This window comes from Lithobates pipiens, unplaced genomic scaffold (assembly GCF_037356315.1).
Source record: "Lithobates pipiens isolate NorthernLeopardFrog02 unplaced genomic scaffold, aLitPip1_a1.2 Scaffold_13, whole genome shotgun sequence".
Lineage (NCBI taxonomy): Eukaryota > Metazoa > Chordata > Amphibia > Anura > Ranidae > Lithobates > Lithobates pipiens.
In genome coordinates, this window is record NW_027507718.1 from 79,436,766 (window position 1) to 79,454,378 (window position 17,613).

Genomic DNA, 17,613 nt, shown 5'->3' on the forward strand with positions numbered 1-17,613 from the left:
AGTATCACTGATGCATGCATTGTCACTGCTCACCATCCTCATGGCCTCCTCAAATTGTGACAGGACAGTGCATCCTTAATCAGTAGCCACTGGTGTGGCAAAAAAAGCCAAGCTCCCTTGACTCTGTCCTGGTGCCATACTCCCACAGGTACTTATTGATGGCCCTCTGCTGTGAGTGCAGCTGCTGCAGCATTGCCAACGTTGAGTTCCACCTGGTGGGCATGTCACAAATAAGGCGGTTGGTGGGCAGGTTGCATTCCCTTTGAATGCCAGCCAACCAAGCACTGGAATGGTATGACTGGCGGAAATGACCAGACTTTTCTGCCCTGTCTCCGGAGATCATGTAAGCCTGGGTACCTTCTCAAGAACCGCTCCCACCACATTTAGGACATGTGCCAAATATGGGACACGGGTCAAGTGTCCCTGTCGGAGAGCAGAGAGAAGGTTGGTGCCATTGTTGCACACAACCATTCCTGGCTGAAGCTGGCATGGCATCAACCACCTCTGAGCCTGCCCCTGCAGAGCTGACAGAATCTCTTCCCCAGTGTGGCTCCTGTCCCCTAAGCAGACCAACTCAAGCACCGTATGGCATCTTTTTGCTTGAGTGCTTGCGTAGGCCCTTGAACGCCACAGAGGAAGAAGAAAAGAGGAGAGAGCTGTGGCAGATTCAACACTAGGGATGGGCTTTATATTCGGGTTGAACATGAGTTTGAACATTGGCTGTTCGCCCGTTCTCCAAATAGCGAACAATTTGGGGTGTTTGCGTGTTCAAACAAATTTTTTTGCCTGTTCGCATGTTCTGGATGCGAACCAAATTGGGGGAGTGTTCGGCTCAACCCTAATCACCACTAGCATTTTGGAGGTGTGGTGCCGGAACAAGCTCCAACAATACTGAACCCTGCATCCTTCCCAGCTGCCAGCAGAGTTACCCAGTGCACCGTGAAGGAAAGGTAATGTTCCTGCCCATGCCTGCTAGACCATGAGTCAGCGGTAATATGCACCTTACTGATGAATGCCCTATCCAACAAGGCCAAAACATTGCCTTCCACATGCCAGTAGAGAGCCAGAATGGCCTTCCCTGAAAAGAAATGGTGCTTTGAAACCTACCACTGAGGTACAGCACATTGCATAAATTCATGAAAGGGGGCAAAGTCTACCAGCTGAAAAGGCAGCAGTTGCAATGCTAGCAATTAGGTCAAGCTAGCATTCAGACGCTGAGCATATGGGTAGCTGGGACCGAATTTCTTTTTACAGTTTAGCAACTAGGGTAGGGAACTTTGCCTGCTAAAATCAGAAGTAGGTGTATTGATAGCAGATTTGCTGTAAGTACTTGGGACACTTATTGCTATACCTTCATTCCTCTGAGTGCAGGTTTTTGAGAGGACTGGAGGTATAGTGGGGTTGGAGATCCCAGATGAGGAGCAAGGAGAAGTCCGCCTTTTTCTTTGATGTGGGTCTTTCAAGTGCTGTTGCCAACAGACTGCATGGGAGGTCATCATATGTCTCATCAAGCATGTGGTGCCCAAGTGGCTGCTGTTCTGGCCAGTGGCCACTCTTGATCCACTTCAAACATAGGTTGCAAACAGCAACGGTGCGATCTGCTGCACACATGTCATGAAAGGTCCACACCAAGGAACTTTTTTAAATCAGCAGTGCCCTGCACCTGCAGAGCTCTGCAGTGTGATGCAGTAGGGTGGCTGCCCTTAAGTTGCCCCCTAGAGGACATCCTGCCTCGTTGGAGTGGTGCCTTCTCCTCCTCTCTTCTATCAAGCACCCAAGTAGAGTCAGTGACCTCATCACCCCCCTTCTCGTCACTGGAGCAGTATGCAGCGGCTGGGGGAACATAACTGCCAATCTCTTGTCCTTCTTGGGCACCCCCTCTCTCTAGGCTCACGTTACTCCCTTCCTCAACCTGGGAACCAACATCAGAACCTTCCAATCACTGCGCATCCTCTAGCAGCATGTATCCGACACTGTCGTTGATTAGTTTGGAGGACTCCTCCGTGCATGATTGTGGAGCTATGGAAGGAGTGACTGTGGATAGGGGTGAGCCGAACACCCCCCAGTTCGGTTAACACCAGAACCTGTGAACGGACCGGAAATTTGTGCAAACTATAGAACCCCATTAAAGTCTATGGGACTCGAACGTTCAAAATCAAAAGTGCTAATTTTAAAGGCTAATATGCAAGTTATTGCCCGCAAGTACTTGGCTGTGACGCACCTAATTCTACACCTTCATTCCTCTCAGTGCAGGTTTCAGAGAGGACTAAAGGTATAGTGGGGTTGGAGATCCCAGCTGATGAGGAGCAAGGAGAGGTCTGCTTTGTTCTTTGGTGTGGATCTTTTAGGCACGCTTGCCAACAAACTGCATGGCAGGTCGACACATGTCTGGTCAAGTATGTGGTGCCCAAGCGGCTAATGTTTTGGCAATGCGAGATACGCTTGAGACATATGTTGCAAATTGCAGCAGTGCGATCTGAGGCACTCATTTCAAAAAAAGGCCCACACCAAAGAACTTTTGGAATAATGCGCAGAGGCAGCACCCTGCACATGTGGAGCTCTGTGGTGTGACGCAGCCGGTGTGCTGCCCTTAAGCTGGCCCCTGGAGGGTATCCTGCCTCGTTGGAGATGTGCCTCCTCCTCCTCTCTTCTATCAGGCACCCACGTGGAGTCAGTGACCTCATCATCCCCTCCCTCCTCATCACTGGAGCAAACCTGGCAGTATGCTGCAGCTGGGGGAATATGACTGCCAGATTGCTGTCCTTCTTGGGCATTCCCTTTCTCTGGGCTCACGTTACTGCCTTCCTCTAGCTGGGTATCAGCATCAGAGCCTTCAAAATGCTGGGCATCCTCCTGGACCATGTACACAACACTGTGGTCAAACAGTTTGGGGGAATCCTCAGGAGGACATGGTGGGGCTAGGGAAGGAGTGACTGGTGCCATTGAGCCGAGGGAAGAGGCCACGTCTGCAACTGCCTTGCCAGACAAAGTACCCTGAGCCTGGATTAGAGAGGATGAGGAGGATGAGGACGGCTTGGTTATCCACTCTACCAAGTCTTCGGCATGTTGCGGCTCAACACGGCCAGCTGCTGAAAAAAAAGGACAAGTATGTCCTATGGCCATGTGCTGATGAGGATGCACCGTGTCCACGACCAGCACTGTTGCCTCTAGACACAGAGACTGCTTGCCCTCTTTTATTAGCTTGTGCCTCTCCTTGTTGGCCTTCCAGACATACTATTGGCCTGCAGGGAGATGTAGCTGCACAAAGCTGGGACATATATACTGATTATACTGCAGCTAGCAGAATCAACTGCCTGCTTATAGTATTATTAGTATGAGAACACCAGTGACTGGGGTAGCATTATGTGTACACTGTGCAGAGTACACAGTACACCAACTGTAATTACAGCAGCTGCCTGCCTGTGGTATAGGATCAGAATAATACCAGCAATTGGGGTAGCTTTAAGTGCACACTGTGCAGAGTACACAGTACACCAACTGTAATTACTGCAGCTGCCTGTCTGTGGTATAGGATCAGAAGAACACCAGTAATTGGGGTAACTTTATGTGCACACTGTGCAGAGTACACAGTACACCAACTGTAATTACTGCAGCTGGCTGCGGTATAATATCAGTTGAACACCAGCAATTGGGGTAGCTATAAGTGCACACTGTGCAGAGTAGGGATGAGCTTCGTGTTCGAATCAAACCCATGTTCGACTCGAACATCTGTTCGTCCGTTCGTGCCAAATTCAAGTGGGGCATAACCGCCCATAATTCATTGCGGCATCGCAGTGCATTGCTGTCTGATGATTGGCCAAGCATGCACTATGACCCTCATGATTGGCTAATCACAGCGCTGTCTGTATAGAGAGCCGTAATTGGCCAAAGCCAGGGTGGCTTTGGCCAATTATAGCTCAGGGGGTTTAGTACATGCCCCACATTATATAATGGCCACCTGCGTGGAAACCTTGTGTAGTGTGTTGCGGCAGAGAGACAGAGAGAAAGAGAGACAGTGTGATTTCATTTAATTTGAGTTAGATAGAGCAGGTAGGAGGCTATTCAGTTAGCTGCAGTCAGTGTATTGCGTATATATATATGCATCCTAGGTGTTGTGTATATATATATATATATATATATATATATATAAACACACTGTATTCAGTTTAGCTAGATTTGTTCCTGTGTACTGTGTCCTTTGCACAGTGTTCACTTAAAGCTACCGCAATTGCTGGTGTTCTGCTGATCCTATCCGCAGGCAGCTGTAGCAATTAAAGTTGGTGTATTGTGCCATCTGCAGTGTGCATCTAAAGCTACCCCAATTGCTGGTTTTCTTCTGATCCTATACCACAGGCAGGCAGCTGCAGTAATTACAGTTGGTGTATTGTGTCATTTGCACAGTGTGCACTTAAAGCTATCACAATTGCTGGTGTTCTTCTGATCCTATACCACAGGCAGGCAGCTGCAGTAATTACAGTTGGTGTATTGTGTCATTTGCACAGTGTGCACTTAAAGCTATCACAATTGCTGGTGTTCTTCTGATCCTATACCACAGGCAGGCAGCTGTATTAATTACAGTTGGTGTATTGTGTCATCTGCACAGTGTGCACCTAAAGCTACCCAAATTGCTGGTATTCTGCTGATCCTATCCGCAGGCAGCTTTAGCAACTACAGTTGGTGTATTGTGTCTTCTGCACAGTGTGCTCCTAAAGCTACCCTAATTGCTGGTGTTCTTCTGATGCTATACCACAGGCAGGCAGCTGCAGTAATTACAATTGGTGTATTGTGTCATCTGCACAGCGTGCACCTAAAGCTACCCCAATTGCTGATGTTCTTCTGATCCTATACCGCAGGCAGCTGCAGTAATTACAGTTGGTGTACTGTGTATTCTTTTTTTTTTTTTTTTCAAATTAGTTTTTATTAAAGAAAAGGAGCACATACAACTCATTACAGACAAATGATCGGAGGAGTAGTGTAAACAGCAATGCCATAAACAAAAGTAGAGTAAACAGCAGACAAGGTCTCGGTGGCCCACCTCACAAAGGGGGGGGTATCCATAGCCACAAGGCACTAAGTACCTCAGAGATTCTCCTTAGCATCAGCAGTAACCACCCTTAATGCACTTAGACTCCAATATTAACATTTCCAAAAGTGCACATAACTCCTTCCAGTTTTATCTATAAGATTCTAGTGAGCTCTGAGAGGAGAACAAGCTCAGAAAAAGAAAGAAGGAAAGTCTAGAAAGTAGAAAGAAAGCGGGGGGGGGGGGGGGGTGTCCATTCGCCTCAGCAGAGTCTAATTACTGCCCCAACTATCAGATTGAAAATTAGAGATTAAAACAGGCTTCTTTTACTAAGACACGGTTATACTACATCACACAGGTTGGGATATAATATCCGTATATACAGAGGTGTACTTGAAGGCGACCCAGCAGGCCCATATTTTTTTGGCGAGGTCAGACTTGCCTCTCAGAGAGAGTGTCAAGTCTTCCATGTAATATAGCTGATCGACCTTGAGCAGCCAGCAGCAGAGCGTAGGGATCCTCCTCTGCTTCCAATACCTCGGGATAAGAGTTTTCGCAGCATTGAGGAGATGGGGTGTAATAGAACGTTTATATGAGCCTGCTGGCTCACCCGAACAATGAAACAAAACATACCATGGATCATTAGGGACCTCCCGACCCTGAATGTGCTGAATCCAATACAGGACTGCGAGCCAGAACGGGTGTATTCGTGGACAAAACCACCAGATGTGAGCGTGAGAGGCTCGCTCACCACACTCTCTCCAGCAGAACGGGGAGGTTTGGGGGAAAAACTGATGTAGCGTCACAGGTGTGTAGTGCCACCTGGTTAACAGCTTGTAAGTCATCTCAGATGTTTTGGAGGAGCCTGAAGCAGTGTGCGCCATGGTAAGAATGTTAGACACTTGGGTAGGGGTGAGTTCTTTATCCAGATCCAGCTCCCAGTTTCGGATAAAAGTAGGGGTCTTGTGAGACTCCAGGGATAGCAACGCGTGATAAAAATAAGAGACAGGTTTCTCCACAGGCAAGGCATCTGAGAAAGCAGATTCTAGAGGCGTAAGGTCATTTATGGAACGTAGAGGTTTAGGAAGGGAGCGAACAAAGGCCGTCAGTTGACAGTATTTCCAGCGGTCCATGAATGAGATAGGTAACTCCCCCATGATGGCAGAGAGTGGGAGAACACCGGAGGGGCCAGTGAACTGATGGAGGAGAGTTTTATCTCCGAGACTCCAAGAAAAGCGTGAGCGAGGGCCCATATTACCGGGCGGAAAGTAGTTATGGCCCGACAATGACAGCAAAAGGTGAACTGTAGGGCCAGTTCCGTTTTTTGCATAGGGAGTCCCATACTGCAAGAGAAGAGGTCGTTAGTGGTGAGGAGTTGGCAGACAGAGCCCTATATTTCCTTGGAAGCCACATAAGGTTAGAAAGATCAGTCTCACCTAGCATTATTTCTAGTTCGACCCACAGCTTAGTATTTGTACAATATTTCCAATCTGACAGTCTGGCCAGCACAATGGCTCTGAAGTAAAGTCGGAAATCCGGTACTGCCAGGCCCCCAGCGCTCCGTGGTTGCTGGAGTAGGGACCGTGGGAGTCTGGGTTTCCTCTTATTCCATATATACCTATATACCATCGAGTTTAATATAGTAAAGAAACCCACTGGCACCCCAAATGGGATCATTTGCAGCATGAAGAGCACTCTGGGCAGCAGGTTCATCTTTACCACCCCAATTCTCCCTAGCCAGGAATGACCTAACTGGGACCATTTCTGAAGGTCCGATCTAAGTGTGTTGAGGAGCGGTAGAAAATTGGTACGGAAGAGTGGGAGTGGGTTGGGCGTTAAATAGATACCTAAATATTTCATGTGCCGTGTCTGCCAGGTAAAGGGGAAAGACTGTTTAATGTGTGTTGCGTCGAGTGGGGGGACCGTTACATTTAAGATTTCGGATTTGGACATGTTTATTTTGAAATTAGATACCCTGCCATAAGCTGAAAATTCGGATATGAGGTTAGGGAGAGAAATCAGGGGCTGTTGCACGTAAAACAAAATATCATCTGCATAGGCAGCGTATTTGTGTTCCGTTCTGCCGACTGTAATACCATGTATGTTCGGGTTACGTCGGACAATGGACAGGAAGGGCTCCAACGATATTGCGAATAGTATGGGTGAGAGCGGGCAGCCCTGGCGCGTGCCATTATGTAAAGTAAAGGGGTCACTAAGAGTGCCGTTAACCCTCAATTGGGCCGTGGGATGACGATAAAGAGCTAAAATTTGTGACCTAAGGGCAGGGCCGACACCGAGGTGGGATAACGTCGCCATAAGAAACTCCCAGTCCACCCTGTCAAAGGCTTTTTCAGCATCTGTGGAAAGCAACAGGGTGGGCTGGGAGAGCCGCCGTACAAACGACATCAGGGTGAAGGTGCGTAAGGAATTGTCGCGAGCCTCTCTCCCTGGTATAAAGCCAGTTTGGTCCCGTGTTATCCATTGCGGGACTAGAGGCAATAATCTATTCGCAATCGCTTTAGCATAGATTTTGGCGTCTATGTTAAGCAACGAGATAGGGCGATAGCTTGCACAGTCGGCCGGGTCCTTCCCGTCTTTAGGTATAACCGTAACATGGGCATGAGTAGTTTTCGGGCGGAGAGCTCCGCCGGTTAAGGTCACATTGGCATATTTAGACAGGTGGGGGAGTAGCTTATCTGCATAGGAGCGATAATAGGACACTGGGAGGCCATCAGGGCCAGGTGCTTTGCCCTTTGCCATAGCTCGTAGAGCTCTCAATAACTCCATCGAGGTAAATTCCCCTTCCAGAGCGGCCAGGGCCTCAGAGGAAAGCTGAGGAAAGCTGAGGAAGGGCAGCTCGGGCCAGGTACTCCTGGATAAGCCTCTGCCTATCATCTCCGCCAACATCATTTTGTCGGACATGATAAAGATGCTGATAGAACTCCCTGAATTCTCTAGCTATCTGTGGAGTGGTGAAGGCCATGGACCCCCTAGCGGTTCTAATTTTAGGTATGAACGCGGCGTTTTTCCGTTGTCTAATAGAATTAGCTAACAATCTACTGAGTCTATCCCCCCACTCGTAAAAGCGCTGGGCCACCAGCCTCGATCTAGACTTCTGATCCAAGTGTAGGAGGGTCTTCAGGGATTCACGTTTTTCGGTGAGGGTGTGTAAAATGGACATAGAGAGGCTCCGTTTATGAATCCTCTCTAGGCTCTTAATCTCCTCAATCAACATAAGTTGTTGTGCCAGCCGCTCCCTTTTCTTTCTGGCGCCCAGTTCAATGAGTTTACCTCTAATAAAGACCTTGTGCGCTTCCCACAACACGCCCGGGGAGATCTCGGCACTCACATTAGTCTGGAAGTAGAAATCTAACTCCTCACCTAAGGCCGCGTACACACGGGCGGACTGTTCGCCCAACCTTTTCCGCTGAACAGTGTTTGGGCGGACAGTCCGCTCGTGTGTGGGCCTGTCCGCTGTACTTTCGAAATGAGCGGACTGTTCCCGCTCGGAAAGTCCGCCCATTTCGAGCGCGTGTACAGGTAGGCGGGGCCCGCGAAGGAGACGTCGCGGGCTCCGCCGCCTGGAATGGGCTTAAAGGGGAACTCCAACGCCGAAAAAAATCGGCGTGCGGGTTCCCCCAAAGTCCACACCAGACCCTTGTCCGAGCACGCTACCCGGCCGGCCAGGAAAGGGGGGCGAGCGAGCGCGCCCCCCCTCCTGAGCCGTACCAGGCCGCGTGCCCTCAACATGGGGGGTGCCTTGGGGAAGGGGGGGCCGCGCGGCCCCCCCACCCCAAAGCACCTTGTCCCCATGTTGATGAGGACAAGGGCCTCTTCCCGACAACCCTGGCCGTTGGTTGTCGGGGTCTGCGGGCGGGGGGCTTATCGGAATCCGGGAGCCCCCTTTAAGAAGGGGGCCCCCGGATACCGGCCCCCCACCCTATGTGAATGAGTATGGGGTACAATGTACCCCTACCCATTCACCTGTGAAATAAAGTACAAAAAAAAAACACAACACAGGGGAAAAAATATTTTATTGCACAGCTCCGGGGGTCTTCCGTCTTCGGGGGTCTTCTCGCCGGACTCCTCCGCTATCTGTGTGTAGCTCTTTTACTAGCGGAGGAGTCCGGCTTTCTTCCTCCCCGCCGCCGGCCTCTTCTCCCGACTTCGGGCGTCTTGTCCCCCTCTTCGGTTCTTCTGCCGGGCCACCGCGCCTTCTTGTAGCTCTTTTGCAGGCGGTGGCCCGGTCTTCTGTCGCCGCTGCCTTCCGTTCTTCTGTCGCCTCCTTCGGTTCTTCTGCCGGGCCACCGCGCCTTCTTGTAGCTCTTTTACAGGCGGTGGCCCGGTCTTCTGTCGCCGCTGTCGCCGCCGACTTCCGTTCGTGTTCTTCTTCTTGTTCTTCTTGTTCTTCTCCAGGAGATGTTGACACGTCGCTCCCTCCGGCCGGAATGCCAGAGCCGCGCTGTGCGGTCACTTATATAGTGACAATGGGGCGGGGTCACATGGTATATGTCACATGGGTTGGTCACATGGGTTGATATCACATGGGGACTATGACATCGTAAGGGGGCGGGGTCACCATGTGACCAACCCATGTGACATATACCATGTGACCCCGCCCCATTGTCACTATATAAGTGACCGCACAGCGCGGCTCTGGCATTCCGGCCGGAGGGAGCGACGTGTCAACATCTCCTGGAGAAGAACAAGAAGAAGAACACGAACGGAAGTTGGCGGCGACAGCGGCGACAGAAGACCGGGCCACCGCCTGTAAAAGAGCTACAAGAAGGCGCGGTGGCCCGGCAGAAGAACCGAAGGCGGCGACAGAAGAACGGAAGGCAGTGGCGACAGAAGACCGGGCCACCGCCTGCAAAAGAGCTACAAGAAGGCGCGGTGGCCCGGCAGAAGAACCGAAGAGGGGGGCAAGACCCCCGAAGTCGGGAGAAGAGGCCGGCGGCGGGGAGGAAGAAAGCCGGACTCCTCCGCTAGTAAAAGAGCTGCACACAGATAGCGGAGGAGTCCGGCGAGAAGACCCCCGAAGACGGAAGACCCCCGGAGCTGTGCAATAAAATATTTTTTCCCCTGTGTTGTGTTTTTTTTTTGTACTTTATTTCACAGGTGAATGGGTAGGGGTACATTGTACCCCATACTCATTCACATTGGGTGGGGGGCCGGTATCCGGGGGCCCCCTTCTTAAAGGGGGCTCCCGGATTCCGATAAGCCCCCCGCCCGCAGACCCCGACAACCAACGGCCAGGGTTGTCGGGAAGAGGCCCTTGTCCTCATCAACATGGGGACAAGGTGCTTTGGGGTGGGGGGGCCGCGCGGCCCCCCCTTCCCCAAGGCACCCCCCCATGTTGAGGGCAGGCGGCCTGGTACGGCTCAGGAGGGGGGGCGCGCTCGCTCGCCCCCCTTTCCTGGCCGGCCGGGTAGCGTGCTCAGACAAGGGTCTGGTGTGGACTTTGGGGGAACCCGCACGCCGATTTTTTTTGGCGTTGGGGTTCCCCTTTAAGCCCATTCCAGGCGGCGGAGCCCGCGACGTCTCCTTCGCGGGCCCCGCCTACCTGTACACGCGCTCGAAATGGGCGGATTTGCCTCCTCCTTACGTGGGCGAGTCCGTTCATTTCAAAAGTTGAGCCAACTGTTTGGCAAACAGTTCGCTGAAACAGTCCGCTCGTGTGTGGGCAAGTCCGCTCATGCAAATTTTGAGCGGACTGTTTGCCGAAACTGTTTGACGAACAAGGTTGGGCAAACAGTCCGCGCGTGTGTACGCGGCCTAAGACTTTCCTGTCCGCTTCCTCGGATATGAGGGTTTCGTTCAGTCGCCAATTGGCAGCCTTGAGGGGCAAAGAATCAACTTTAAGGGTGAACAAAGTCGGAGCATGATCCGACAGGGGAGATGTTTCTATGGCCGACCGTACTAGGAGTGGCAGATGCTGGTGGTCAAGAAAACAGAGGTCTATTCTTGAATATGTACGGTGTACCGTGGAGTAATATGTAAAATCACGGTCGGGAGGGTGCGTGATCCTCCAGGTGTCCATCAACTGCAGCTCATGGAGTTTTGTGCGGATATATTTCAACTTCTTATATGACAAGGGCGAGCTCCCTCTGGAAGTGTCCAGAGAGGGTTCCAGAGCTGCATTGAAATCACCCGTCAGGACCACACAGCCCCTGGCGAAGTCCCCTAGTTTAGAGAGTGTTGAAGCAATAAATGACGCTTGGTTTCTATTGGGAGAGTAAAGAGTGTGTACTGTGTATTCTGCACAGTGTGCACTTAAAGCTACCCCAATTGCTGGTGTTCTTCTGATCCTATACCACAAACAGGCAGGCAGCTGCAGTAATTACAGTTGGTGTATTGTGTCATCTGCACAGTGTGCACCTAAAGCAACCCCAATTGCTGGTGTTCTTCTGATCCTATACCGCAGGCAGCTGCAGTAATTACAGTTGGTGTACTGTATACTCTGCACAGTGTGCACCTAAAGCTACCCCAATTGCTGGTGTTCTTCTGATCCTATACCAGAGGCAGGCAGCTGCAGTATTTACAGTTGGTGTATTGTGTTATCTGCACAGTGTGCACCTAAAGCTACTCCAATTGCTGGTGTTCTTCTGATCCTATACCGCAGGCAGCTGCAGTAATTATAGGTGGTGTACTGTGTATTCTGCACAGTGTGCACTTAAAGCTATCCCAATTGTTGGTTTTCTTCTGATCCTATACCACAGGCAGGCAGCTGCAGTAATTACACTTGGTGTATTGTGTCATCTGCACAGTGTGCACCTGAAGCTACCCCAATTGCTGGTGTTCTGCTGATCCTATACCGCAGGCAGCTGCAGTGATTACAGTTGGTGTACTGTGTACTCTGCACAGTGTGCACTTAAAGCTACCCCAATTGCTGGTGTTCTCATACTAATAATACTACAGGCAGGCAGTTGATTCTGCTAGCTGCAGAATATCAGTATATACGTCCCAAATTTGTTGATCCAACGAGAAAGGATGCCCTCCAGGGGCCAGCTTAAGGGCAGCACACCGACTGCATCACACCGCAGAGCTGCCTCTGCGCGTTATTCCAAAAGTTCTTTGGTGTGGGCCTTTTTTGAGATGAGTGCATCAGATCGCACCGCTGCTATTTGCAACATAGGTCTCAAGTGTATCTCACATGGTCAAAACATCAGCCGCTTGGGCACCACATGCTTGAACAGACATTTGTCGACCTGCCATGCATTTTGTCGAGAACAAAGTGGACCTCTCCTTGATCCTCATCAGCTGGGATCTCCAACCCCACTATACCTTCAGTCCTCTCTGAAACCTGCACTGAGAGGAATGAAGGTGTAGAATTAGGTGTGTCACAGCCAAGTACTTGCGGGCAATCTGCTAGCGGTACACCGACGTCTGATTGTACCAGGCAAATTTTCCTGCCCCAGCTGCTGCACCGCTGAAAGAAGTTCACTCCCAGCCATCCACATGCCCAGCGGTTAAATGCTAGCTTGGCTAAATTCCTAGCACTTCAACTTCTGCCTTTTCGGTTGGTAGACTCTGCCCCTTTCCGTGAGTTTGTGGAATGTGCGGTTCCTCATTGGCAGGTTCCCAAATGCCACTTTTTTGCACGGAAGGCGATTCCAGCTCTCTACCAGCATGTGGAAGTCAATGTCTTGGCTTTGCTGGACAGGGTGTTCAGCGGTAAGGTGCATTTTACCACTGACTCATGGTTCAGCAGGCATGGACAAGGACATTACCTATCTTTCATGGCCCATTGGGTGACTCTGCTGGCAGCTGGGAAGGATGCAGGACAAGGGGCAGTAGTGTTTGTGGTTGTTCCACCACCACGCCTCCAAAATGCTACTACTAGTGATTCTGACACACCTCTCTCCTCCATCCCCTCCTCTTCTTCTTCCTCCATGGCCTTTTCCTGTGCTTTGTCCTCGGAACCAGCGGTGCTCGATAGGCGTTCAAGGGGCTACGCAAGTACGCAGACAAAAAGCTGCCATGCTGTGCTTGCGCTTGTGTTCTTGGTCGACAGGAGCCCCACTGGGGCAGAGATTCTGTCAGCTCTGCAGGGGCAGGCTGAGAGGTGGTTGATGCCATGCCAGCTTAAGCCAGCAATGGTGGTTTGCAACAATGGCACCAACTTCCTCTTCGCCCTCCGACAGAGACAACTGACCCATGTGCCATGTTTGGCTCACGTCCTTAACTTGGTGGTGCAGCAGTTCTTGGGCAGGTACCTGGGCTTACAGGATGTCCTGAGGCAGGCCAGGAAAGTCTGTGTGCATTTCTGCCGGTCATATAATGCCAGTGCTCGGCTGGCTGACCTCCAAAAGGAATTGAAACTGCCCAAGAACCGCCTAATCTGTGACATGCCCAACAGGTGGAACTCAACGTTGGCCATGCTGCAGCGGCTGCACATGCAGCAGAGGGCCATCAATGAGTACCTGTGCGACTATTGCACAGCACAGGGTCAGTGGAGCTTGGTTTTTTCCCCAAGCCAGTGGGCCATGATCAGGGATGCATGCACTGCCCTGTCACCATTTGAGGAGGCAACGAGGATGGTGAACAGTGACAATGCATGCATCAATGACACTGTCCCTCTTGTCCACCTGTTGGAGCACACGCTGCATGGAATAATGGACAGGACACTTGAGGCAGAACAGATGCAGGAAGAGGAGGACTTCCTTGCCTTTCAAGACCCCCTTTATCCAGACAGTGTTCCTGCTGCCCCGCTGATCACACAGGAAGAGGAGGAGGAGGATTGTGTCAGCATGGAGGTGGAGCCTGGCACTCAGCATCAGCAGCAGTCTTTTAGGGATCATTTACAGTCCCAAGAAACCCATGGACTTGTACGTGGCTGGCAGGAGGTGGCTGCGGATCATGTCGTCCTTAGTGATCCAGAGGAATCCGGACCGAATGCCTCAGCTAACCTACGCTGCATGGCCTCCCTGATCCTGCAAAGCCTGTGGAAGGATCCTCATATTCGGCTGATCAAGGTATCATTGCGGTCAGGTTGCGGACCTTATCTTGCCGTCGCAGAGGGAGCAGAGGATGAAGCATCTTTGGGAGGCCTTGCAGAAAGGTCTGTGTAACGCGTTCCCAGAGACTGGGAGGTTTCAAATTCCTGATCCTGGGCATCGTGTTGCTGAGGCTTCAGTCAGTCACAGAAGGAGCGGTGGAGAAGGTGACCGTCTGACGATGCGTGCAAACAATTTTTTAGTCGGCAGCCCCAAGGTGTGATTGGTTCCAGCAACCATCGCCAGCGTCTGATTTACATGTGCAGGAATACCTAGGCGCAAGATCAGGCTTGAACACCTTTTCCACCGAAAATCCTCTGGATTACTCTTGAGCTACTTGCCTGTCCTGCATTCAGAACGTACATTCAGTGCTGCTGGAGGCTTTGTAACTGTTCACAGGGTGCGCCTGTCCACCGAATCGGTTGATCGACTGACCTTCATAAAAATTAATCAGTCTTTGGTCACCACCAGCTACCAAGTACCTGATGCTGATGTAACCGAATATTTTTTTTTTTTTATTTCAGATCCCTTCAAGACTGCCTATGCTGATGCTGAGTAACTATCCTGTTATGCTGAGTGAATATCCTCTTCCTCCTCAATGATCATGCTGATAGCTTGTAGGAACATTTTTGGTTCTGGGCGCCGCACCAGTGGCTAAATTCAAATTTTTCAGCCCCCTTTTTAACAGTTGGGTGTAATTACAATTTTTAATGCAATACTTTGCAGCAGGGCTCATTCCTGCGCTCCAACTAGAGTATCTGTGAGGGGTTGCAGTGTTGTGGCACCAGCACCAGTGTCTAAGGCCCAATTTTTCAGCCCCTGTTTAACAGGGGTGTGTAATTACAATTTTTGATGCAATATTTTGCAGGAAGGTTTGTTGCTGCCCTTAACTACAATATTTGTGAGTGGATGCAGTGTTGTGGCACCAGCACCAGTGCCCAAGGCCCAATTTTTCAGCCCGTTTAACAGGGGCATGTAATTACAATTTTTGATGCAATATTTTGCAGCAGGGTTCGTTGCTGCTCGAGTACAATAGACTTTAACAGGGTTCTAAAGTTCGCACAAATTTTCGGTCCGTTCGCAGGTTCTGGTGCGAACCGAACCGGGTGGTGTTCGGCTTATCCCTAGTGCAGAGTACACAGTACACCAACTGTAATTACTGCAGCTGCCTGCAAGTGGTATAGGATCAGAAGAACACCAGCAATTGGGGTAGCTTTAGGTACACACTGTGCAGAGTACACAGTACACCACCGGTAATTACTGCAGCTGCCTATGGTATAGGATCAGAAAACACCAGCAATTGGGGTAGCTTTAGGTGCACACTGTGCAGATGACGCAATACACCAACTGTAATTACTACAGCTGCCTGCAGATAGGGTCAGCAGAACACCAGCAATTGGGGTAGCTTTAAGTGCACACTGTGCAAAGGACACAGTACACAGGAATGAACCTAGCTAAACTGAATACAGTGTATACTGTATATATATATATATATACAATATACTGACTGCAGCTAACTGACTAGCCTCCTGCCTGCTCTATCTAACTCAAATTAAATGAAATCACACTGTTTATCTCTCTCTCTGTATCACCACGCCGGAACACACTACACAAGGCCGACTTCCAGGCAGCCTTATATATTATGTACTAAACCCCCTGAGCCATAATTGGCCAAAGCCACCCTGGCTTTGGTCAATTACAGCTCGCTAGACAGACGGCGCTGTGATTGACCAAGCATGCGGGTCATAGTGCATGCTTGGCCAATCATCAGCCAGCAATGCCCTGCGATGCTGCAGTGAATTATGGGCCGTGACGCACCACTTGAATTTGGCACGAACAGCCCATAACGTTTGCAATTAGGCAAACAATCAAGCAGCTGATGTTCGAGTCGAAAATGGGTTCAACTCGAACATGAAGCTCATCCCTAACTGTGAACAAGGAGCCGGTAGAATAGGCCGCTGCATTGGAAGGCAAACTACTCTGAGCCTGGGTGACAGAGGATGAGGAGGATGAGGACAGCTTTGTTATCCACTCCACCAACTCTTCTGTATGTTCTGACTCAATAACATGGCCAGCAGCAGAAAAAAAGGAAGAGCGTGCCCCATGGCCACCTGGAGAGCATGCACCATGTCCATGACCAGCACTATTGACTGTAGACACAGAGCCTGCTTGCCCTCTTTTAGATGGCCTGTGAGCATCTGCCTCTCCTTGGTGGCCTTCCGGACATAATGTATATTTTGTTTTGCAACCCCACATTGCACTGTATTGTGTACTGTGTAAACCACAAGAAAAGTAGTAGCAACTGCACTATGGTTGCACTGTATTGTGTGCTGTGTACACCACCAGAAAAGCAGTAGCAACTGCACTATGGTTGCACTGTATTGTGTACTGTGTTCACCACCAGAAAAGTAGTAGAAACAGTACACCATGGAATGCACTGTAGATATAGGCTACACTGGATGCTGCATATATATATACTAGACTGTTTGTATATGTATATATATCAAATACACCGCCTGAAGTAGATTAAAAATAGTACACCACGAAATGCACTGTAGAATGTAGATCTAGGCTACACTAACTGGATGATGCAGAATATATATATATATATATATATATATATATATATATATATATATATATATATATATATATCTTAAATACACCTATAAATGAATTTAAACCTCTAAACAAAGTGGAATAAATAGCGGCGCTCTAATATGACCAAACTGATAATAAGACTGCATAAGCAGTGACCAACTATATGACTGCTTAATAATGTGCAACTAATAATCTTTGCAAAAAGTTGCTACACCTACCAAAACTCACAAAGAAAACATATGTGTACCACATATCATATCATATTGTGAAAACAAAAAACACTCCCTGTGAAAAATGTCAAAAGTTAATATATGGATGTGTCCACATAAAGTTCATAAACACTCATTAGTTTGATGAATAGTGTAGAATAAAATATTGGTGTTGTTCTTGTGCTCATCCACCAAACCTTAGTGATTGTGATTCCACTCCCACTTAAAGACTTGCACTCACCAGCTGCATTTGCCTCCTACTCTGGTGTTTGGCATAACTCGCTTCCAACCACACTCAATGGGGGTTAAATTGGATCTCCAAATTTCAAACGTAACTGCCACAATTCCTTTTCCTCAAGTAATTATTGTTTCCATATGCAAATGCAAAGCGCTCCAAATAGTGTGATAAAGTACAGCACATTTAATAAAACTTAACAAACCCACACTATTGCATTCACATGTGTAAAATTCAAAACAAGCCAAAGATAGATACATCACGAAACTTCATGCACTGGTGTAGCGATCTATGGTGGTCACGGCAGACCCAGGGTAGTGCCAGCTGTAATTGTCTCACCTACTCCTTGTCATCCACTGTTCAGTGCAGCGGGTCAGATCACAACACTCTCCGTCCTCCGTACGCTTCAGATGCTTGCCGTATAGCCACGCCCCTAGGGTGTGGGAGTGGGAGTGGAATCACAATCACTGAGGTGTCGTGGATGAGCACAAGAACAACATCAATATTTTATTTTATGCCATTCATCAAACCACTGAGTGTTTATGAACG